General features: G+C 39.5%; 1 long non-coding RNA gene across 4 annotated transcripts in view; it reads left to right on the top strand.

Annotated features, from left to right (window-relative positions):
* The first annotated feature begins 358 nt into the window (after positions 1 to 358).
* Positions 359 to 23,876, top strand: part of LOC125484365 — a 55,091-nt gene continuing 31,573 nt past the window's right edge. For all 4 annotated transcript variants that reach the window (XR_007263181.1, XR_007263182.1, XR_007263180.1 and 1 more), the window contains exons 1-2: positions 359 to 472; positions 11,720 to 11,871. This is a non-coding gene — a long non-coding RNA (uncharacterized LOC125484365). The remainder of the gene's footprint in view (positions 473 to 11,719; positions 11,872 to 23,876) is intronic.

Genomic DNA, 23,876 nt, shown 5'->3' with positions numbered 1-23,876 from the left:
TAGATAGCAACGGATGCCTTCATCAGATTAAATACAATGATCAATTCATTAATTTACGTTCACGTAATCCATTTTAACAGACAACGTGCAGCGCTGGGTAATAGGATCATACACGATTCAACGCAAACGAGACAATGCAATATTACTTGTGTTTAACTAAGAATTATCAATATATTTAACTGAGGAAATAAAGCTTATCACACGTTTGTATGCGTTTCATCTTTAACGAGAGTTTTTTTAAAATGATTTGAAGAAACATGCCTGTGTTAGAGACTACCATGTTATGAAAGCAATTGCGAAGACAGGGCAATACAACAGCAAGGAAAAAAAAACTAAAAATAGCTGATAAATGGAGCACGTGTGCATGGTGTTGTACTGAATGTATTGATCTATGCCACAGCTTGATCACACTTTACACGCTAACGATTCGTGTATTCGATATTAAGGATTGCAATGTGAAGATGATGATCCGGTGAGTGGTTGACATTGTAACTTGAAAAATTTATTCCATTCTATCGGTAAATTAACTTTCTCATGTTAATCCGAAGTTCACAAAGTAGGAACCGCATCTTTCCATCAGAAAAGTGCAACATTTGGAAAGTGAGGGTCAGATACACTGAAATCCTACACTGTTCAATTTAAGCCTTCTTAACCTCACAGCTTTCTAAAACGAAACGTACATGACTCCGGATTACAAAGTGGTCTTCAATCTTTTAAAAAAAACTGCTCTCCACAATATCTGGACGAAAACAAGTGCTCGTTATTGCTGGTTTGGTGTTTTCTCTGTGCTGTAAGCAGTATAGCCGGGTCATGCCTCAAGGGAGCAACTGAAAGCACGTGAGACATGTTTAACTTTTACCGCATGACCCCCCACAGAACACAGCTGGTTACACTTCACCGCAGCAGGCATTCGTTTAAATTTCCCTCCTTTTCACATCTTAAAAAACCAATAATAACGCTTAACTTCCAAAATGGCTGCGCTTATTTTCACTATCCGACTTTCTGCCTGAAACCTTTCCGTCAACGTTAAGCACAGTCTTGCGGCATCTAAATAAACAGAAACACATTGTGAATTGTGGGACAACTCTATCACCTACCCCGCCTCCCACCCCACCAAACCTGCATTCAAATCTCTCCGTCTGAGCTTTTAAATCGCAGTTCTATTAAACGTTCAGAGCAGATGTCGTGAGATCCTTACAGGCTCCGTAATTACCATGTAATTTGCTGAATGCTGATAATACGTGTAAAGTACTCTGTGCTCTACCCTTCCTCCTATTCCACTAACAAAAGATTCAAATGGTATCTAGGGTCTGGTAAATTACAACGCAGTGTATTTTGTTTAAAAAAGTACTACTCAGTGCCATTACAACTTTGTAAGAGATGACGTCTTTCCAAACTGGCAGATTGTGTAAGTAGAATTGCTTGCGCTAAGGGATAGTTTGGCAGCATACATATTAATAATATCCTAGTCTGGGTTTCTCCTTTTAGAAACAGTCATGGGGCTAGTAATAGGCCTTCTGAAAGAGTGCACGCGTATTGACAGCTACTACAACAGTCTTTGAGCGCTGCTTTTGTAAATGTCTGACTGCCTACATTCTCATCGTGTTGGTGAGACTGGATTGCTGGAAGTCTTGGGTTGTCGTGAACCTAGTATTTCAATGTCTCTGCTAAGTTGGTTGGTAACTATTTATATGAAGGGCTAATCAGTAATGAATTTGTGAAGATGGCTGCAAACGTACTTCATACGTTACATTGTGGAATACTTAAAACTAAGTCAACATAAACATACATTTTTACAACATTGATACAATGCACCAGAATGGGAACATTGTACCAGAAAGGTATCAAAGCACTCTGTATTCAACTGTTTTACTTAGTAAATGCAAATTCCCAAAGCCAAGCAAAAGCGTCGTTTGCCGAATTTAAGGCGATTAGTCAGCCATTTAATCTGTAGCGAGTGTCTTCTGAGTCTGTACAGCATTGTTTGTATCTCCACAAGTGCACAAAGGGTTTGCACTGAGGCCCTAGTGGTGGAGGTTGGTAGCGCAGGGGCTTGTCCTGAACCTGTTTAGCAAAGCCCGCTCTCGCCTTGTTAGCTCAATAGCTGCCAATAGGCACAGTGGTTAGCACTACTGTCTCACAGCACCAGGAACTCCGGTTCGACTCTACCCTTTCAACCCACGGTCCAAAGATGTGCAAAGTAGGTGGATTACCCGTGGGAAACGTGGAGTTACGGGTAGGGGGGGATTGGGTGTGATGTTATCTGGAGATTCAGTACAAACTCGATGGGCCAAAGGGCATCTTTGCATACTGTTGGGATTCTATAGTTTGCCTCTTTTTACATCAGGATTCTGAGACTGGCTCCTGGAGTAAGGTAACGTATTTGTTGGTTCAGTCTTTTGTTGAAGTTTGCATTTCTTGTTCATTTTGTTGAGAAGGTTGCCGGTGCTTTCCTTCATTTTTTCTTAGGTAGCTGGAGGCATTTAAATGGTTTGGTGCAAATTGCTGAACAGTGGCATTCTTTGCAAGATTTTTGCACTTACTGAATTCTAATTTGAATAGGAGTTCCTTGTTCGAAAGGAAACAAGAATAAAGGTTCTTCAGGACCAGGGCCTCTCCAGGCATGACAGCTGACTGCGCTCAGAAAAATCTGAATAGTAGAAGTGGGACTTAAGATGGAAGCTCAAATGTTTTTAAATCAATCAGTTCAAACCCATTATGACACATGTCTGGAGTAGGTGTGACATGAACACAGGCCTTCTGACTCGGAGATAGGATCACTACCACTGCACCATAAAAGCCCTCAATAAATGTACTTAAAACATATTTAAAATATGTTTTCTAATCAATCTGTGCAGAGATGTTATTACACACCTCTAGAGCAGGTGGAGCTTGAACCGAGGCCTTCTGGATCGAAAATAGGGACACCACAAGAACTCAAAGTCATAGATTCATAAAGCTGTACAGCACAGAAACAAACGCTTCAGTCCAACTTGTCCTTGCCGACCAGATATCCTATATAAATCTAGTCCCATTTGCCAGTATTTGGCCCATTTCTCTCTCAATCCTTCCTATTTATATAACCATCCAGATGCCTTTTAAATGTTGTAATTATACCAGCCTCCACTTCTTCCTCTGGCAGCACATTCCATATACACACTACCCTCTGCAATGAAAAAGTTGGCCCTAGGTCCCTTTTTGCCTATTTACCCTATCCATGCCCCCCATGATTTTATAAACCTCTATAGAGATCCCCACTCAGCCTCCAACTCTCCAAGGAAAATCGCTTCAGTCTATTCAGCCTCTCCTTATAGCTCAAATCCTCCAAACATGAGAACATCCTCGTAAATCTTTTCTGAACCCTTTCTAGTTTTAGCTAGGGAGGGAGACCAAAATTGCATGCATTACTCTCCATAAATATCTTTTATATTGTTTATTTTTGCCTTCCCACAGTTAGCACCTTAGATGCTTTCTAATCAACTTGTTCAGAGATATTATTGCACACCTCGGCAGGAGATGGGACTTGGATCCAGCCTTCCTAGCTTAGAGGAATTGATGCTGCCACTGCACCATAAGAGTCCTCAATAAATATCCTTTTTTTTGAATTAGACGTAAATTGTCTCCACTTGCAAGGGAAGTACACCGTGCAGCTATTGCAAAATTAAAAAGGCCAGTTAGCTAGATGGTTTGTATGTGACTCAAAATAACAAAGGCATAGGTTCAATTCCCATCCAGTTGAGGTAAACTTTTGATCTGCCTCCTCACCATGCCCAGAGAGAACGGCAATGGCAAACCATCACTGCAAAACCTGTTGGAGAAAACAATTTGGGATGAAGCATTAGTAGACAGTAAGCCTAAAGATCTACCTCAAGCAATTGAATTTTCAAGAAGTAATGTTTGCGTAGAATGCTTCATTAGGAAGACCCTATTGGAAGCATGGTTGCCATGGAACTTCACTTCATGTTACATTTGATCATGGCACAGGATGGCACTGTAACTGCAGGCAACACAATCTCACTTCCCCATTTTCCAAAAATCATCAGGGTTTTAAAATTTTCGCAGGAACTTTCGTTTTTTCTCTTAGATTTTAGTTTGCAGTAAAAAAAAACTTTACTTTGCCATTTGTAAATTCAGTAATGATTCTTATCTGTCAATATTTCAATGTTTAAAAGTAAAGGTCAACAATTGCACTGCCTCTTCCTTCACATTTGGTGATTCAACTACACCTTGAGCTAAATAAATCTTGATTTCTATTGGAAGTCTGACAGTATCTCCAAGTTGGTGCAAATTCAAAATTGTTTCGCACCTACATTTCACACCACAAACTGTAATGGTTCAGGAAGGTGACTCATCACCAACATTCAAGGTTAGTTAGGGGTGGGCAATAAATACTGGCCTAGCCAGATACATACACATCTCATGAATGAATAAAACAAAACACAACTTGTGAACAGTGTTTGCCATCTGAGCTTTAAACTGATTCTGAAATGGTGGGACGTTACTGCTGCCTTAAGAGTCATTCATGCCATTTCATTCCAATGTCAGACTACACGAGAAATAGACTGTTTTTACCTGCAGTATTACCTCAAAATTGAATGGCTTCATGCTAATGCTATTGTTACAATGTGAATGAGCCCTTCAAAGAAAAGGTGGATCTGAAAAGCACCAGGTAAGCAGTTACACAATTTGCTTTATAAAATTTAATATCAGGCTTTCCTTTCTATTGATACTTGTGTTCTTCTCTCAGCGGTTGGAGATGATCAGTTCCTGACAATATTATCCACTGCCCCAACTATCACCCAAAGGAAAATATTAAGATTTACATTCAACTAACAATAACCCTCCTTTTGCTGAACATAATTTTTTGCTTAGGTAAAATAAGATGTGCACTAAAAGGATTATTCAAAAGGAGAAGGAAGTAAATGAGTATGGTGTGTTCCCCATATAAGCAAGCAAGTATGCATCACTGTATGAGAGTGAGTGCGTGCCTGTTTGTGACAGATTGAATGTGCTTCATTCTGACATTGGCTTTTTGAAGCTGGTGATATACCGAACATGCAGACACAACTCTGCACGCAGACTATGGTATTGATTTAAAGTTTTTGAGCAGATGTTTAGCTTGGGTTGTGGATGAGGTTGTAAACTTGCTTGCTGAGCTGGTGTGTTTGGTTGCAGACATTTCGTCACCGTGCTAGGTAGCATCATCAGTGCACCTCTGGTGAAGCATCAGTGTTCTGGCCCACTTGTTGTCTACATGGCTCATTTCGCTGGGGTGGTTGGCATCACTTCTGGTTCTTTTTTCAGTGGTTTGTATATCCAGTTCAATGTGTTTGTTGATGGAGTTCCAGTTGGGATTCCCTGGCATGTCTGTTTGGTTTGTGCAAAATACCATGCAAGGACTGTGAGAAACATTACGTAGGCCAAACTGGAAGAAAACTGACAATGAGGATACATGAACACCAACTAGCCACCAAGAGACACGACCAATTCTCACTGGTCTCAATACACACAGACAAAGAAGGACACAAATTCAACTGGGACAACACATCCATAATAGCACAAGCCAAACAGAGACATGCAATGGAATCCCTGGAGGCCTGGCATTCCAACCAGAACTCCATCAAACACATTGAACTGGATATACAAACCACTGAAAAAAGAACCAGAAGTGATGCCAACCACCCCAGTGTAATGAGCCATGTAAATAACAAGTGGGCCAGAACACTGACGCTTCACCGGAGGCACACTGATGATGTTACCTAGCACGGTGACGAAACGTCTGCAATCAAACACACCGGCCCAGCGAGCAAGTCTATAACCTCATAGTATTGATTACCTGAGCCATAATGATTTTAATGAAAGATAAGGACATGCACAGTACCTACACTGTTTGTTCATTGTCGCACATATAAAACTAACACTAATGAGAGAAATATTTTCCATGTAGTGAATGTGTTATTTAACTAAGTGCAAAAACAAAATTCTTCCCCTTTCCTGTCATACAACAACCTGTCAATAAGCTGAACATGAAAATAGGAATTTCGTCTGACTACAAGTAAAATAAAAATCAGAAATTAAGGTAAGCTATGAACAGATTAGTAGTAGAGGCTAATTTTTAATGTGCATTACTTCAGCGACGGTGAAAGTGATTCTGGTGTTTCCCAATGATAGAATGATACAAATAATGAGAATTTTATGTAAACAATGGAATTTCTATGAAAAGCAAAACTGTACATGACAGTTAATTAAATAATCATGGTGGATTTATTTAAGAGTCCAAAGGTATAGCCAACATTTACAGTAGAACTGTAGTCATCAGTGTACTGTATCTTCATACTGCTGCAAATTGTTCCAAAACGTATTTACCTCTTCCAATCAGGAATGAAACAAAATGTTGCAATATTCTGTAATCCTTGGGCAGCAGTATATTCAAGGAAAGTTCTTCTGTTGTCAAATTACATCTCTATTTCAGATCAGACACTTATTTGATCCTGAAATAAACATTAATATCATATTATAAAGGTCACTGAAACAGCAGCAAAATGTGTGTCCGGGAAGGCATTGAGCGCCTCATGACTTGCCGTCAGATGAAAATGGAAGCCAGGCGAAAACAGCGAAAGGACCAGGCTGCCACGTCAATGTCCCACTCACCCTTTCCCGTGACTACCACCTGCCCAAAGTGTAACAGCCTGCAATAGCTGTGTCGGGTCTGTACAGCCACTTACCGACTCACCCTGAGAATGGATGACAGTCATCCTTGTCTGCAAGGGACGGATGATGATGACACATTTAAAATGTAAAACGTTCACAAAAGTGAATATTATTTTCCCCTCACTTTTGCCTTCTGACTTATTATTTGTTACCTGCTTCCTAAGATCATAGATGTTTTTTAGTAGTAATTTTAACATGCTTCCATTGTCTATTTTAGAAGTGAACACAAATATTTTTTTAAAAGAACTTTGGTGGCTTAAAAACTAGCTTTAAAACCAATATTACAAGCAGCAAAAGCCTAGATTTTGGAGATGGACATAGTTCTATTAAATATGTAACAAGGCTAGCTTTTCTAAATGAAAATCACAACAATAACAATTTATATAGCACTTTTAATATAATAAAATGTCCCAAGAGTATTTACAGGAGCATTCCAAGATGAAGTCTGACACTGCAACACGTAAGGAGATGTTAAAGCAGATGTCCAAAAACTTGGTCAAAGAGTGGCCTCAAGGAATGACTTAAATGTGGAAATGAAATAGAGAGACAGATGTATATGGGTGGAGTTCCAGAGCTTAAGCCCTAAACAACTGAAGGCTTGGCCACCAATGGTGGGATACTAGTAACTGGACATATTTTTCAGGTTTCAGGCCCAGTGACCCTCCTTCAGAACTGTTCTTCAGGTTCTGAAGAAGGGTCACTGGACTGGAAACTCTGATTTCTTGCCACAAATGCTGCCAGGCCCGCTAAGTTTTTCCAGCAACTAGTTTTTTTTTCTAATTATCTCCTTATGTGGATTGGTCTTAAATTCTGTTTGATAACATTCCTTTGGGATGTTATATGTTCTATCTAAGTGCAAGGTATTGTATTTTTGGGATTTGAGAGTTAACTTCTCTGTCATGGGTGATACCTTGAGTTCCTATCTCAACAGCAAATGGAACTGAGTTTGTAGACATGCTCACTGAGCTGATCAGTTTGGTTGCAAACGTTTTGTCACCCTGCTAGGTAACATAGTCAGTGCACTCCAGTGAAGCGTTGGTGTTTTGTCCCGCTTTTTATTTATATGCCTCGGTTTGCTACGGTGATTGGTATTACTTCTGGTTCTGTTTCTCAGTGGTTTGTACACCGGGTCTAATTCAAACGTGTTTGTTGAAGGGGTTCCAGTTGGAATACCAGGCCTCCAGGAATTCTCTGATGTGTCTCTGTTTAGCTTGTGTGATTATGGATGTGTTGTCTCAGTCAAATTGGTGTCCCTCATTGTATAGTGAGACAAGTGAGAATTGGTCATGTCTTTTGGTGGCTAGTTGGTGTTCTTGTATCCATATTGTCAGTTTTCTTCCAGTTTGGCCTATGTAGTGTTTCCCACAGTCCTTCATGGCATTTTGTATATTACCCAGTTTTGCTGGTTTTGGGAATGGGATCCTTTGCATTCATCAGCAGTTGTCATAGGGTGGTTGTCGGTTTGTGGGCTGCTCTGATATCTAGGCGTCTAAGTAGTCTTATGGCCATCTCTAAAATGTCCTTGATGTACAGTAGTGGGATAAGTGATTCTGGTCATGTTGTGTCTTCCTGTTGAGGTCTGTCTTGGAGGTAATGGTGGATTGTGCTTTTCGGGTATCACATTGAATTAGACCCTGTGTACAAACCACTGAGAAACAAAACCAGAAGGAATGCTAACCACCCCAGCAAACCAAGGCATATAAATAACAAGCGGGACGGAACACCGACACTTCACCGGAGACACAGTGACAATGTTACCTAACAGGGTGACAAAACATTTGCAACCAAACCCACTGGCTCGGTGAGCATGTCTACAACCTCATCCACAACCCGAACTACAAATCTTCTCAAAAACTTTAAGTAAATGGAACTGCACAGGTGAGGGCAGGATTGGCTTTGTCAGTGATGCGCTTGCCACAGCTGAATGGCTGGCAGAAAAATAGCCCATTGAGCAAAGTACTTGATTGTAGCTAAAATGGTATCTGAGGAATGAGTGCCTACCTTCATAAAAGGAGGGCAAGGAGGAATGAAAGTAATGGTATAATGCCTATCACTTAATTAAAAATATTTTGCTGCAATTTTTGCACAGCTATAAATGCTATTTGGAGAAACTAGGTAGCAGTGTTGATTAGTCCTGATCTTCTGTTTTGGTATGGGTTGAAATCCAATCCAGAATGATAACTTAAAAATCTTCCTTGTCTCATGATTGTATAGGTATTATTTGGGCAATCTAAATAAAGTTCTGTGTGGCTGAGCCTGCAGTGTAGAAATGGCACTAATTTGGGCACTAAGTGCCAATATCACTGTTGGGAGGTGTGGACAAGAAGTGCACTAGATGGAAGATCTTGGATTGCAAAAGCCATTCCTCTGACTAAGTATTTCTGTGGTTGGGGTGGTGTAGCAGAAACTCTATTTTGCTCTCTAAACTAAATCTGTTGAGTGACACCGTGGGATGAAATTCAATTTTGGTGGCACACAAATTGCATGGTAGAGAACTGTCCTTTCATTGTACACCCACTTTCCACTGAAGACAGTTCTGAAGTCAGTGGAAAGAAAAATTGGACAATCTAACTGTCAATCAATTTGTTATGGTGCATCTTGTATCCTTGCTCATGTGCCTGCTTCCCAAATATCAGTTCTCATCAATTAGCAGAAATTTCTCTGTAGTCAGAAACAAATGAGCAACATACAAAGCACGTGGGCACAATGAAGAACTTTAAGCTATGTAACTACAGCTCACAGCTTGAACCACTACACTGCCTAAATGCTGGATGGTAATGGGCTGAAAACTTAAGTGTTACAGCAGCACGAAGTTCACTCTGAAACTGCCCACATCATTGACTGTACTAAATGATTTAAGACCCATTAGCAGAAAATGGTCATGATATTTTGCTCTGTACTTGCCAGCCTCTGATTTCTTTTCTGTCCATTCACTTTAATGGATGGAAACTTATGGACTGGCAAGGAAAGAAGCAAAAAATCCAAGCCAGAAAATTTAAGGCCAAATGTAGTATTTAATTTTCCATTATGCTAGAGTACCTGCTTTTGTTTATTTACTCATGGGATGCTGGCCAGCATTTATTGTGTTAATTATTGCTGAAAACAGTTTTTTATTTGAATAACATGGGTTTAAAATGACTTGCACAATACATTATGGGAAAACATCTTCAGTGGCAGAAATGGCTTACATGATCCACTGGTTTAGGAATCCAATGCGAAAAAATTGAGAACAATAAATAGCAGTACATTCACCTGACAGGCACCTCAAATGGATTCAGATATACAAGTAGAATGAGTGGTGTGATAGCTGATGATTGTTATAAATAAATCATTACCAAGTGAAATATTTTGAAAATACAGATTAAACCATTTAAAGATTTAGGTCTAAGCTAACCTGTCCTGCATATGTGAAAGCAGTACATTTCCAAAGTATAAAATCAATAAAGTAATGATTCATTGAAGTGACAGAAAAAAACTGTTCAGCTCATTGTATGTTTTCTCCTTGGGGATTTATGAAAGCTTAAAATATTGTACCAAAAGTTGTTGCTGATGTACCAGAGCCAATTCTGCTCTCACCATTGCAATTATTAATCTACCCATCATATTAGTTATCAGTATTATCCTGAGAGATGTTGTGGTGCCGACCTGTAAATGTAAAAGCACTAAAGGTAAAGTCACCATAGATCAGCTCCCTCATTAGACTGGTGGTGGGCTTAATCTGACTGTCACCATGTCTCATGTGAGTTTGAGAAGGACAGTCCTTCATGGTCAACTCAGCCAGTACAGGAATTGAACCTACTTGGTGGGCACCACTCTTTGTCAAAACCAGCTGTCCAGCCAATTGAGTTAACCAACCACTAACACACCCCCAATCTTGTAAAAGCACTATCAAGAAGTACAAAACTGTCTTTGGTTTATCTTATTGTCAAATAACCATGTCATTCTAGCTGCCTTGCTCACAGTTAATACCTTTGCTGCCTAATATAGAAACTTTCCCAAAATTTACCTGCATCAATATTGTTTGCATATTTAAAAACGGTCTCTAAGTACGTACAATGATGCACATGGAGTTATTTATACTGGTGCATTATCAACAATAACAGAGTGAATTCAGCACCTTTTGGAAGCTGGTAACATTGCAAAAATATTCCCATTAAAGGAGGCTTTGAAATATAAATGGGATATTGTCACAAGAAGTTTGCTATTAGCAGCACTGTTGACATTAGTGGAAGGTTGCTCATAGAAAACTAGTAGTACAGCCAGTTTATGGGAAACAAGGAGCAAAGGTGGCTTCAAGAATGCTTTACATATTAAAAAGTTCTATCCATGTTAAGAAAAAGCAATCACCTACTATAATGTGTAAAATCTTAAATATTACTCACTACTTAAGAAAGCAACAGTGAGCAAGCAGAAGGAAATAGAAGAGTAAGTAAAAGAGGCAGCAAATAGCCACCAATAAACAGTAATCAATGTGGAGATTGGGAACCAAAAAAAAATCACTAAAATGCTTTCATGTCGCAGTCTCAGCATCTGAGGAACTAAGGCAATTTTACAAACTTGCATTATGAATTTGAAGTATCACCCTGGGACAGAATATATAAAGAATTTTACCATTCACATTCGGTGAATTTCTGATCATTTTAATAGGTATTGAATTGTACACACTTAAATTCCTGATGTATCCTCCTGGTGGGCAAAGTACTGTGCTAGAATTGTTTTTGTAAATTTTACCCTTACAGGATGGAAGGAAAAGTAATACATAAATGCTTAAATAATAGACAAGTACATTTTGGGCTTACTTATAAAATTCCTTATGTTTTATAAAAATATCCAATAGATTCCCACCACCTCCCCCCACCCCAGAGGCCCATCTTCTCTGTAGCCTGGAACATTTAGCTTTGTTCCTTCACTGGTGCTGTGTTTTAATCCAACACAATATTTTTGAAATGTCATGCATGCTTCAGTGCCCTGTAAAGTGTTACTAAAATGTTGAATTGTATTTCTGAAGGACCACCCAAGTGTTCTGAAACTGTTCCGACCACAACTCCAGCCAAAAAGGCTATCCTAGCCTCCCTGACCAAAGCAATCCATCCTTGACTTTGCTTCCGAATACCACCCATGATCAACGCCTTGAGAGATCCTTGTCTATTTTTAGAAACTGTAAGTATGTAATTTAAAAGATAAATTAAACGAACTAGCAATTACCATTTTTTTTTCTAATATACTATATATACCTGAAGCAACTACTTCATACATTATGATTTGTAATGATAAATCAGTCAGGCACATTGTCCACAAACGGGAAACTTTTCCCTGTTCTTTTTAAAAAAAAAAAACACCTCATGTATATGTTTGGAAGTGAATAAAATCACTTGAGAGAACTGAAAAGGAGAGAGGAGTGGGGTTTAAAGGGTTGAGCATGAGGGGCCTCTGACCTCATTGTCCATTCTTTAGATAAGTGGAAATGAGGGGGGAACGCATGGCAGGGTAATGAGTGAGGAAAGAATGAACATGCAAGTTTGGTGCAGAAGCAGGCCATTCAGCCTCTTGAGCCTGCTCCATTGTTCAATAAAATCATGGCAGATCAGTTTGTTTTTTTGAATTCCACATTTGCATCTACCATAGATAACATTTGATTCCCATTTCTAACAAGAATCTATCCGACTCCACTGTAAAAATATTCAATGACCCTCCTCCACAATCTTCTGCAGCAAAGAGTTCCAAAACCTCTCAACCTTCCAGGAGAAAAATATTCTCCTCATCTCAGCCCTAAAAGGGTATCCCTAATTTTTACGCAGTGATCCCTAATTCTCGACTTGCTCACAAGGGGAAACATTCTTTCTATGACTATCTTATAAGATTTTATATACTTAAATCAAGTCACCCCTCATACTTATGAATTCATTTGCAAACCAGCTAAATTGATCCTACCTTTCCTCATTAAACAACCCATTCATTCCAGGCAACAGTCTAGTAAATTTCCTATGAATAGTCTCAAATGCAATCCTTCCTTAAATAAGGAGATCAAAACTGAACATAGTATTTGAGAATATAATCCCCTCAATGCCCTATATAATGGAAGCACAACATCCTTTTATCTTCAATTCTTCTTGTAATAAAGGTTCACCTTCCATTAGCCTTCTTAATTACTTGCCGTACTTGCGAACTAGGTTTTTGTGACTCATGCACTAGAACACCTTGATAATCCTGCATTGCTGATTTTCTGCAGTTGTTCTCTATTTAACTTTTTTTTTATTCCTCCTACCAATATGCACTTCAAGGGCAAGGGTAACATGGAAAATGAATTTGTAGAATGTATCAGGGATTTTTTTCTTAGAGCAGTAGGATGCACAACTTACCTATGAACAAACTATTTTAGATCTAGTATCATGTAATAGGTAGGATTAATATGAGAGCTCCTAGTTAAGGATACTCAATGGTAGCGACCCAGCATGGTAGAATTTAAAACTCAGTTTGAGGGACAGCAACTTGGGTCTCAAATCTATTTCCTCAATGTAAATAAGGGCAATTACAAGGTAATTAATTAAAGAGTTGTTGAAAGCTACTTGGAAAAATACACCTGAGAGGAAGTCAGTGGATGAGCAATGGCAGATACTGAAGCAGATATTTCATCAGTAAAAACATAATCCATTCAAAATGGTCTCCATGGGAAGGAGGAACCACCCACAGTTAAAATAAGTGAGTATTCAATCAAAAATGAAGGCATACATAGGGGCAAAAGAACTAGTGGTAGGCCAAAGAAATAGGAATTCTGTAGCAGCCAGCAGTCGATGGCTAAAAAGCTAATAAATAAGGAGAAAATTGATTGTGAATGTTGATTTGCAGGAAATAGAAGCTCTTTCTGTTTGCTTTTATGAGTATATGTAAAGAAAGACAGTAGCTCAAGGAACTGTGTGGTCCTTGGAGGCCTAACTGGGGAATTAATAATGGGGAATGACAGATAATTTAAACTAATATTTTTGCATCGGTCTTCACTGTGGAGGACATGATAACAGATAAGCAAGGTGGTAATGGAAGGAAAAATCTTGTGTCAGTCTGTATCTAGAGGGACCAAGTATTGGACAAACTAATGGGACCACAGACAAGTCACCAGGACCCGAAGGACTACATACAAGGATTTTAAAGGAATGGCTGTAGAAATAATGGAGGCATTGCTTGAACTATTCCAGAATTCACTGGAATCCAGAAGGGTCCAGTGGTTTAAAAAACTGCTAATAGGATGCCACCATTCAAGAAGGGAGGGAAACAAAAAGCTGGAAATTGAAGGCCAGTTTGTCTAACATCTGTCATTGGGAAAATGAGTCCATTATTAAGGAAGAAGTAGTAGGTCATTTAGAAATTCTTAACACAATCAAACAGAGTCTAGATGGTTTGGAGAATGGGAAATCATATTTGACAAATTTGCTAAAGTTCTTTAGGATTTAAGAAGTGGAGTTGATAAAAGGAACCGGTAGATATAGTACACTTGGATTTCCAGAAGATATTTGGTAAGGTGCCACATAAAATGTTATTGCACAAGATATTGCTCACAATATTGGAGGTAAGTTATTAGTGTAGATTAAGGATTGGTTAACACAGAAAACAGAGTTGGGATTAATAAGGTATTTTCAGGATGGAAAGACAACTGGTGGAGTGTCAGAAAGAGCAGTCCTAGGGTCCCAGTTATTCAGTATTGATCCAAAGGAGAGGGCAGAATGAAATGTATCCAAATTTGCTGACAATACAAAAATAGGTTGGAGAGTATATTTAATGAGGACATAAAAAAATCTACAAAAGGGATATAGATAGATAAAGTGAGAGGGCAAACGCTTGGCAGATTAAGTTTCATGTAGGAAAATGTGAGGACATACACTTTGGTAAGAAGAATCAAAAGACAGAGTATTGTTTAACTGGAGAGAGTCCAAAAGTGTACTACAGAGGGAATTGGGTGTGAAACACAAAACATTAGTATGCAGTTTGGTGCATTGGAAGTGTAGGGGTTTAAAGTGTAGGGAAGGCTTGTTATTCTGGGTGCTGGCAAGGCCACACCTGGAATAGCATTCACAGTTTCAGTCCCTGTATTTAAGAAAGGAAATACCAGTATTGGAGGCAGTTCAAAAGATGTTTACTAGGCTGATTTCTGGAATGGGGAGGCAATGGCCTAATAGTATTATTGCAGGACTGTTAATCCAGAGACTCGAGGAGTGTTCTGGTGTCCCGGATCTGAATCCCACAATGGTGGAATTTGAATTCAATAAAACTCTGGAATTTAGAGTCTAATGATGACTGTGAAACCTTTATCCATTGTTGGAAAGACGTATCTGGTTCACTAATGTTCTTCAGGGAAGGAAACTGTCATCCTTACCTGGTCTGGCCTACATATGACTCCAGACTCCAAATAATGTGGTTGACTTTTAACTTCCCTCTTGGATAAGGGTAATAAATGCCTTCATTCAAATTTATTAGAAACCATCAAGATTCTGAAGGAACTTGACAGGGAAGAGGTTGAGAAGATGTTTCCATTAGAAGGAGAATCTCAAATTAGGAGATGCCTTGTGGTATTGTGGCTGAACTAGTAATCAAGAAACCCAGTTAATATTCTAGGGATCTGGATTCATAGGGGAATCTCATTACTTACTGCTTACACTGCCCAGTGCTGCTCCTGGCACGCCCTCCCGCACACTTCATTCAAATGGGGTTGATCCCCTGGCTTGATGGTAATGCTTGAATGGGGGATATGCTGGGCCAGGAGACTGCAGATTGCCGGAGTACAATTCCGCTGCTGTTGATGGCCCACAGCGCCTCAGATGCCCAGTCTTGAGTTGCTGGATCTCTTCAAGGTCTTTCTCAGTTAATACAGTGATAATCCCACACAACACAATAGACGGCACATTCACTGTGAAGTTGGGCCTTTGTCTCCACAAGGACTGTGCAGTGGTCATTCTTCCTTGTATCGTTATGGAGATCTAATCATGAATAGTGGTGGATCAGCCAACTAAACAATAGTTACAGAGTAAACAGACACTGATTTAAAACTGAGATTCAACTAATTCCTTCTTCCTGAGAGTAGTAAATGTCTGGAATTCTCTACCCCCACAAAACTGTAGATGCTAGATCATTGATCACATTTAAAATTTTGGCAAGTTGAGGACAATGATGAACTGACACATAAAAGAAGTTGAGGCCTGGGACAGATCAACTATGATCTTGTTTAATAGCAGGGCAGGTTCAAGGGGCTGAAAGGCCTGCTCCTGGTCCTATTTCTAATGTTCACATTATACTCCAGCTGCCAGACTTTTGCCCATTCATTCAACACATCAGTATCTGTCATCATCACTACGTTCCTTCTTGTCTATCCTTGTGTCATCTGCAAATATAACTACTCTGCCTTTGCTCCCCTCATTTATATAAATTGTAAAAGGCTGAGGACCATGATGATTTATGAATCACCTGTTCAGCTAGCAGAAAACAATTTTCTCCTCATGCTAACATGTTACTCCCTATACAATGAGCTCCTATTTTGTGCAATAACTTTTTCTATGACAACATAATATCTTCTGGGAATGCAAGTACGGCACTTCTACAGGCTCTTATTAATCCTCAGCATTCATTATTTCTTAAAAGAAATGCAATAAAGGAGTTAAAAATAATTTCCCCTTCACAAAGCCAAGTTGACTCTTTTTGACTGCCTCTTTTTAACTGACCTTTAGTTTCCCGTTTTCTTCCTCCCTCCCTCCACCAGTGAGAGAGAAGTGCATAAAGATGTTGTGTTTTCTCATAGGGGAAATTTTCAGTGAGACAGAGATAATATAAATGTTAAGAAGTTGTTTCAAAAGGGAAATGGTTCGGGCAGATACCAGTAATTAGTTGTGGGAGTTGGCTTAGCTCAGTTGGCTGGATAGCTGATTTGTGATGGAGTTTGATGCCAACAGCATGTAGTAGTGAGGTTACTGCGAAAGATTCTCCTTCTCCAAGGCAAGGTGACCTTGAGGTTAAACCACCACCAGTTGTCTTTCTGTAATGGGAGAACAGCCCTATGGTCTGGTAAGACTATGGCAACTTTACTTTTTATTTATTGTAGGAGTAGTGGCTATGGTGAGAGATGAGGATAAAAACAGTGGAAACGTTGATGATGGAGGAAAAGATGTGATGAGAGCTGCTGGGTGCCACAGACACTATTTTAGCCATAACACTCACCAGAAGTACAGCCACTAGCTGTTGATGTCCAGCATTCCAGCAGTAACCCAAATAAGAATGTAAACACAACAAACGAAAGAAGGAAACAAGAATAAATCCAAGTGATGAAGTAAGAGGAAATGAAAATATTCAGAATGCTGTTATCAGCCACAGAAGACATCCAGTGGGTCCACATATGCTGCATGTTAGTATAGTACTTCATTTCCCCTAGGCTTATAAAAAGTAGTGACAGGAATTCTGTTCACCAATCTTACATAGCCTGATTTAAAACAAAGTTAATGAAATGCCGGGGCAGCACGGTGGCTCAGTGGTTAGCACTGTTGCCTCACAGCACCAGGGACCTGGGTTCGATTCCACCCTGGGGAACTGTCTGCGTCGAGTTTGCACAATCTCCCCGTGTCTGCGTGGGTTTCCTCCGGGAGCTCCGGTTTCCTCCCACAGTCCAAAGATGTGCAGGTTAGGTGGATTGGCCATGCTAAAAAATTGCCCGTAGTGTTTCAGGGATGTGCAGCTTAGGTGGGTTATAAGGAAATGGTTCTGGGTGGGATGCTCCAAGGGTCAGTGTGGACTTGTTGGGCTGAAGGGCCTGTTTCCACATTGTAGGGATTCTATGACATTGAGATCAAAATTCCTTAGACTTGTTCCACCATTATAAACATAGCGTCATGAGCACAAGTTTTTATCTCACTATCAAGGGGTAAAGTACCAGGTCCAGTATACATGATCAAGTGCCATGTGATCAATTGTTGCAAAGTCAGACTTCCAGAAACAAACACAGAATTAAAAACTCTTAAAGCGTGGTGAGATATACCATACTACTACCACAATGGTTTGGATGGGGCAGGCCGTGAAACATACAGCTCGGCAGGGAGGTTGTATGAACAATAAGACGTCACAAACTGCGCAACGAGTTAATTGTCTGCAAGATATGCACTGTGTCAACAAGGAAGACATTCATGTTTCTTTCCCCCTATTTGCAGTCGGACCGGCAGTATAAGTGCATCAGTAGTCATAATTCCAAGTGGAGCTATTATATCTATGTTTTTTTTTTGGAGTGGGGGTGTTATTATTCTTTTGATTGTTACACAGAGGAAAATTTGAAATTATGTGGAATAGTTATGGAATGTAGATACATTAATAGACCACCAAATCCTTTTAAAGTTATACAATATGAAATCTCTACATAAATACAAATAGAGAACTGTGCTTTAATGCCAGTGGTATCACAATGTCATTGTGGAAAATGCATAATGCCTGCCATTGTAAATTCAGGCATAGTATTGTGATCACCAGTTTCTGACTGCAGGGTAAATTTTAATGGGTGAGAAAGAGCTGAGGAGAGAGTTGACTGTTATCATAGGTTCATTTCCATTAATTAACAAAATTGTGTTTTGCAGTGAAATCACGTTTCTCAAATTGTTTCTGTACAGATTTTTGTATCTGAAGTCTGCATGTTTAAATTGTCTTCTAAGGATACTTAGAATTTCATTTCAGATGTGATTTTGTTTGGTCAATTACATGCATTAAGTTATTTTAATCAATCTGTACAGTCATGTTTCGGTACACCTCCAGCGCAGGACAGACCTGAACCCAGACCTGCTAATGCAGAGGTAGAGACACTACCACTACACCACATCAGCATAAATATAATGCTATCAATATTTTTTAACAAAATGTCTCAAAAAAAAGCAACTAATGTGTTTATTTTGACACCAAAGGGACTAAAAATAAAGTATGGGGAAAATTTGGATCATGCCAACAAAATAATACCTTGTGTGAGGGACACAATATTATGAATTCAATACATTGGAATATCCTTAGAATCCCTACAGTGTGGAAACAGGCCCTTTGGCGCAACAAGTCCATACCGACTCTGAGCAATCCACCTAGACCCACCGCCCTAATCTACAAATCCCTGAATACAATGGGCAATTAAGCATTGCCAATCCACCTACCCTGCACATCTTTGGACTGTGGGAGGAAACCCACGCAGACACAGCGAGTGTGTGCAAACTCCACACAGTCACCCGGCAGTAGAACTGAACCCGGGTCCCTGGCACTGTGAGGCAGCAGTGCTAATATTGAGCCACCATGCTGCCTTAACAAAAAACAGACTGTGTATCTATTCATATGCATGCAATAGCCATTACTCCAGACCCAAGTCCATTATTTCTATCCATCTTTCTTCTGTCTTATCTCTTAGATCCCTTCACCTTTCTCCTCCGCTTCCTGCCACAGTCGTGCCACCTTAAATGTCTCTCTCCCCTGAGACTATGTAAACGCCTTCTGCTCAATTTCTCTGCTTTCTTGATCACCTGCTGTTATCCCAAGACTGGTCCCTCTCCTTGGATGCTATCTCCATATCTTTCACATGTATTTTCATGATCTCCATCCTGAAAAATGAAAACCTTGATCAGTTGATCTTTGCGAACTACCACCTGTATCTAACATTACTTTGTATTCACAATTGCTTTGAGCATGATTTTGTCTGTCACATATGTGTACACTTTTCCCAAAGCTCTAGACTTGAACCTCTCAAATTAAGTCTCTACTTCAAACCCAAAGCCACAAATGACATGTTGTGACTCTCGTCATTATTTCCTATCTCTCTTCGGCCTTTGATATCGTTGGTCACACAATCCTCCTTCAATTCCTTTGCCATTGTCCAGCTTGGTTGGACTGTCTTCATTTGGCTCCACTCCTGTCAATCTAATCTTAGCCAGAAAATTCCCACAATAGCTTCACTTGACATGCTCACACTATTATCACTCAAGTCCCCCAACAAGCTCTTTTGGGTCCTCTTCCTCATGTACATTTGACCCTTAGCACCATCACGCAGAGATATATAATCAGATTCCATGTGTATGCTGATGACACCCAGCCTCATTTGTTTTAGCCCTTTCACTGAAATGCTGTTGTCAAACCACTTCATCTGACATAGAATCCTGGATGAATTGTAATTTTCTCTAGTAAAATATTGGGAAGACCACAGTCACCTGCTGTGCATCCACTTCTGAGCCTTTGTTTCTTCACCAATGGCTTTAGTCTTCTTCAGCCACTGCCTCAGGTTGAACCAGAATGTTCACAATCAATCCTATTCAAGCCCAGCTAAGTTCCTAACCTAAATGTTTTCAGTCACAAAGACTACCTTCTTCTACTTGTCTAAATCCATTTCTGCAATGATCTCAGCCTATCCTAAGCTGAAACCCTCATCCATATTGTTGTCACCTCCAGACTCTTCTATTCTATTCCAATCTTCCTGTCCTGTCTAACAGGCTGCATCCTCCATAGTCATTAGATCATTTTACGTTCTGTTATCTGTGTCCTCACCCAGGTCAAGTCCCATATACCCATCACCTGCGCTCACTGATTCCCTTGGTTTCCAGTCACCCAGTGCCTTGAATTTAAAACTCTTGTCCTCATGTTGAATGGCAAAGCCAGTACCTATCTTTGTAAGCTCCTCCCATCCTTCTGTGAACTCTGCATTCCTCTCATTCTGGCCTCTTGTGCACCATCCACTACAATGTCCTCACAATTGCCAACTGTGACATCAGCTATCTAAGCTCTATAGTTGTCTCCATTTACTAGTCAGCCTCCACTCTCTCTCATCCATTAAGATAGCTCCTAACATACACCCACAAATAAGCTTTTGGTTACCTACTCTAGCATTTCTTTGGCTCATTGTTAATGTTTGTCTGATCATGCTTCTGTGAAGCTTCTTGATTGTTTTCCTAGATTAAAGGTGTTACGTGAATTCCTGTTAAAGATTATTGCAACGTTGATAGTAACTGATATCCCGAGACCACTTGAATCTACAGTGCCAGAAACTAGAGCTTTTTATATTCCATTCAAAGTGATTCCAGCAAAGGGTAAACAGTATTTGTCAACATTGCCCTAATTAATAAAGCAGTGATTACTTTTGTCTGTAAATATCTTTATCTATCACTTTGAAGCGACTTTCTGTTGGGTTAACAGAATGAAATGATCATTAATCCACAAGATTTCCTTCTCTATGAGGACAAAGTACTGAGGAGGTACAGCATTAGACAGGAGGGGTCAAGAAGATATAAAAACCCAAACTGGGACAATGGCAGCACAAAGTTAGTTGTACAGCCCATCACGTGTCTGTCAGCTCTTTACAGGAGCTAATTATATTGTTTGTCTTCCCCATAACTCTGCACTTTCCCTATTCTTCAAATGTTTGTCTACTTTTTCATAAAGGTGCAATGATCCCTGCTTCAAAACAATGTGACACATTAAACTGTGCTAAGTCCAGTCATTTTCTGTGTGGTTCCTGATGCCACACTTGTTAATTTAAGAAGTCCAAGGTTGAAATATACTTTAAATCCAAAATAATTAAACTAAAAATACTTTTAACATTTTAATTGCTCATGTTGATGAATACAAATATCAGACATTAGTTATTCAAAAGTTAACAGATCATCTTTAGAAGACCTATAGTTGTATGAAAGTGGTTTGAACCAATAGTTGAGTACGGTGTGTACTTTGCATCGTTTGGGCTGTTGACTTTTTTTTAGGTCATAAATATGACCTGCAGGCACTGGAACGGGTGATTTGATCTATCTTGCTCGTGCTTGCCCAGGTTCTCTCACCAGTACATCTGTCCGCTACACAATTCCAGAGTTTGTTTTTCGCTTCCAATGTGATACACTAACGTTATCGCTCTGCAGGGAAAGGCGCTTCCTGACATCAGTTCATACTGATGTCCCCTTGCCCAACAGCTGTGGTTTATCCTGGAACAATGCGTCGAATTAACCCTTTCTCTTCTTGATATTTTTAAAAATTGCTTTCTTCTGCATATTTTAAGCCCCACGAGGAGGAGCTTTTTTCGAATCTTTCATGTTATCCGGTTAGTCTAGTCACTCCTCTCTGCACGAATGAAAGTTTTCATCGTGCTTAGCTGACCGGAACTTAACCAATGTTCAACATATAGACCAGAGTTGGACACGGCTTCAAGGGTCACGGTCTTTATAACGAGTTAGCTATGACTGATAAATATTATACAAGCAGTTCATTTGCACGGACAATGGACTCTATTGGGCATATACATATATTTAAAAAGCACTTGTGTATGTACAAAATTTAAGAAAGTAATCAAGCAAAATCAGCCCCGAACTTACCATCTGAATTGTCGAATTGTTCGAGCACTTTTTTGTCCTATGAAACTTCCACATTAGACTTCCTCTTTGTTTATTTTCTTTTCACAACAGTTTCGTTCGGACTCTATGTCTCCGAATATGGCGTGATTTGTGTTTTCATACTGTTATTTGTTTTAATTATATAGTATCGTAGTCTAATTTCGAGAAGACCGCCCTCCCCTTTTCCGTTAGTTATCCTGGGCGTACTGGTTGGGAATTTGTTGATGGTTATTTGTGTTTTCCCAATAGGTTTGGTTTGTCCGGTGTAATCACGTGACTGATGCCCGTTTTTCTTTTGACAGCAAGGTCTAAAGCGTGTTTTCCAGCTTTGCACAATGTTAGCAGGACGTGTAGCCTCACAAACTCTGTATTGTCCTGGTTCACTTAGCAATGGTTCACTTAGACGCTTATCAAAGAATCACTGCAAGATTAAACAGGAATGCAACACGGACTCGGCACTCTTCAGCCTTTTTTTTTAATAAAACAAGCGATTAAATGGATAACCACCCACATTTTAAAAAAGCGATAGCTTTGGAAAACAGTAATTTCGACTTTGCAGATATTTTCCTTTTAACTAACAGGAATACTTTTCTTCCCTCATAAGAGCACGCAGAAGACCAGAGAAAAGGCTTTCAAGCGAATTATGCCCGTTAGTCTTCAATGAATAAGCGGCCTTTTTCTGAGCACAATATGTTGAGTGAAGCCTGTTGACTGTTTAATAAATACATCGGCCCTGCATCAACACAACGGAGGTAGCACGCTGGTCAATTATTATAAATTATAGCAAGGGACGTTGACCAAGTACTGCGACAGCTTTCCTAAAGCACACTTTAGTAGATATTGTTTTCTCTGATCCAGTACTCAACGTTGGTATTTCTCCATCGTCTGTACTCCATTTCCTTTCTGTACGCCATGCGAATAGAAGGGAGTGCGAGCTTTAGATGCAAACCTTGGGGCCAGAGTCAGAATCAGACTAAGAACATTTTTTTGCTACTATTTCCATAGCACTCGCACCATTCAAGTTCTAGAGCCTTAAAATGTTCCAATTACAGCCAGAAAGAAAAGGGACACATTATACGCAACAGTTATTTCTCCTTTTGACCGAGGAACAAAAACAAAAACATAATCCAAAGATACCGTTCGGAATAAATACAATTCACAATTCGCCAAATCCAGTTCACCCACTGAAAACACGGTTAAAACTGGCAAGTTGGAAATGGAAACAATAATAGGGGAATAGCGCTGCCTGGAGTGTGCTCAATGGATAACATGAATTCAATACATCTGATCATTTGTGGGTCAGGACCAGTAAATGACACTGAAAGCTGTTCAATTGGTTAAAATAAAACTGATGTTAGGCAGCGAAGGAAATCTAAACCCTGATGTGGTATACACAACTTCAATCCCCAACTACTTGACTAATTGACGATGACCTCTACTATAACTTAGTAAACTAATGGTTTGTCAAAATAACCATGGATGAATAATAGTGCAGCTTTATCAATGTCACTACACCCCGAGAATACTTTTCTTTAAAAAAAAACACAGGAATGTAAAACATACAACCTTTCTGATATTCCCTCAGAAGGTTAGAACTGTTCTTCGTTTATCTCTATATTCTCAGTGCACTGATAATACAAAAGGATTTTCTGTTCGCTGCAAAAAAACTAACAAGAGCCAGTGAAAAGTATGGATCTCTCGATGGCTACTAAAAATTAGAATAAGCTCAGTTTTGAAACCTTTCATGGTCAAAGTGCCTACAATAGTTACTGTGATAACAAACATAATCCAAAGATACCGTTCGGAATA

This window comes from Rhincodon typus, chromosome 11, assembly GCF_021869965.1.
Source record: "Rhincodon typus isolate 14 chromosome 11, sRhiTyp1.1, whole genome shotgun sequence".
NCBI lineage: Eukaryota > Metazoa > Chordata > Chondrichthyes > Orectolobiformes > Rhincodontidae > Rhincodon > Rhincodon typus.
This window is presented reverse-complemented; position numbering and strand designations above follow the sequence as displayed.